General features: G+C 50.8%; 1 pseudogene across 1 annotated transcript; it reads left to right on the top strand.

The window, feature by feature from the left end:
• Window positions 1-608: 608 nt before the first annotated feature.
• Window positions 609-1678, top strand: LOC110311800 (annotated as a pseudogene). Its single transcript, XR_002379994.2, has one exon. The product of XR_002379994.2 is annotated as a transcription factor MafG pseudogene (transcript).
• The last annotated feature ends 506 nt before the right edge of the window (window positions 1679-2184 follow it).

The following is a 2184-nucleotide window of genomic DNA, read 5'->3' on the forward strand; positions in this document are numbered from 1 at the left end:
GCCATCCACCACCACGGACCCAGAACAGTGGAGGTAAGCTTCCTCCTTTCGATCATACGACCCCTCTCCAAGGACCCTTACCTAATTTGCATTAGGGCTTTAATATTCTCTTCATTAAAGAACGTCTTAGGGCTGGTGAGATGGCTCAGTGGGTAAGAGTACCCGACTGCTCTTCCGAAGGTCCAGAGTTCAATTCCCAGCAACCACATGGTGGCTCACAACCATCTGGAACAAGATCTGGCGCCCTCTTCTGGAGTGTCTGAAGACAGCTACAGTGTACTTACATATAATAAATAAATAAATCTTTAAAAAAAAAAAAGAACGTCTTAAACCTAGATACAGACTCTATGCCTGTCCTCCAGGTTCAGGTGTGGCCCTCTGCTCCTTTGCCAAGTCTTTATCTAAAACGGCCATCTTTCATCTTTGGCAGTTAACTCAACATGTTTAGCTTTAGTTTAGCAGGTGGGTGTGGGATGGTACTGAGTATTGAACCCAGAGCCTCGGGCATGCTAAGTCATGCCCTGGGCATCACCCGGTGCCTCACTCCTCTGTTTTAGCCTTAGAACTTATAAATCGCCCGCCTTGGCCCACCCGGCCCGCAGTGTGAGTGCCTGCTCACTGTGTCCCCCGGGTTATGACGACCTCCAATAAAGGAAACAAGGCCTTAAAGGTGAAGCGGGAGCCAGGCGAGAATGGCACCAGCTTGACCGACGAGGAGCTGGTAACCATGTTGGTGCGAGAGTTGAACCAGCACCTGCGAGGCTTCTCCAAGGAAGAGATCATCCAGCTGAAGCAGCGGCGGCGCACACTGAAGAACCGGGGCTACGCGGCCAGCTGCAGAGTCAAGCGGATGACACAGAAGGAGGAGCTGGAGAAGCAGAAGGCGGAGCTCCAGCAGGAGGTGGAGAAGCTGGCCTCGGAGAATGCCAGCATGAAGCTGGAGCTCGATGCCCTGCGCTCCAAGTACGAGGCCCTGCAGAACTTTGCCAGGACCGTGGCCCGCAGCCCTGTGGCCCCGGCTCGGGGTCCCCTTGCTGCTGGCCTGGGGCCCCTGGTTCCTGGCAAGGTGGCTACCACCAGCGTCATCACCATAGTAAAGTTCAAGACGGATGCTCGGTCATAGGGACACGTGCAGTTGCCAGGCAGGTCTTTGAGGGGCCACTAGGTGCGTGGCAGAGTTGGCAGCCCCGTCCCTCTTCCTTTCATTTCCCTTCCTTTCTCCTCTCCCTTCCCTGTTTCCTTCCCTGCAAAGCACAACCTGCACCCAGGGGCACTAGGCTGAGCCCCTTGATCATCTTCGTTGTCANGCCTGTGTTTCGTACGTTGGGATCAGNCAGTTCAACAGTGATGTTGGGTTGCCCTTAACCCCTTTGTACCAAGGCCGTGCAGGCTAGGAGTCCAGAGTGGGCACTGTGGGAGTGGACGAGAGTGCACGTGGGCAAGTGTACTGGGCTTAGGGCTGCCCTTGTCTCCCTGGTGGTCTGCANTGGGATTTGAGCGCTTTCCTTTCAGAAGTCCAGTGGGNCTCTCAGCTTAATCCAGAAGGAAGAGATGGGCTCTGCCCTGAAAAGTGGTTATGTCTTGAAGCCCCTGGGTGAATAGGCCACCAGCCTGGGCACTGGGGNGGGAACCATGGTGCTGGAGCCTGGCACAGTGCACCGGACAAGACCGAATTGCCGGTTATGNGTGTNGGTGGAAGGTGTGTCTGTGTGTCCGATGGGTCCGGTGTCACTGTTTACATGACCTATTTGTGTGGTTATATAGCCCTTTATTTAAAAGAGAAGTTCCTTTTACGGAGTTATTAAATTATATGTTTAAGATCTAAAACGAAAAAAAAAAAAAAAGAACTTATAAATCTATCCCAGCACTCGGGAGGCAGAGGCAGGCAGATTTCTGAGTTTGAGGCCAGCCTGGTCTACAGAGTGAGTTCCAGGACAGCCAAGGCTTAAAAAAAAACCCCTTTTTCAAAAAAAAAAAAAAAAAAAAAAAAAAAAAAAAAAAAACCCACAAAAACACAAACACACACACAAAAACAACAACAAAAACAACAGAACTTATAAATCTTTAAAAACAATGTCTTCTACAATACTAATCTTTACTGTGGTTATTTTCAGTCTCCCTCACTAGAGTTTTAGTTGCAGGGTTTTGAGTGTTTCCTCCGCTGTGTCGCCAGCATTTGAGGCA

The sequence above is a fragment of the Mus caroli genome, chromosome 16 (genome assembly GCF_900094665.2).
Source record: "Mus caroli chromosome 16, CAROLI_EIJ_v1.1, whole genome shotgun sequence".
In the NCBI taxonomy this organism is placed as follows: domain Eukaryota; kingdom Metazoa; phylum Chordata; class Mammalia; order Rodentia; family Muridae; genus Mus; species Mus caroli.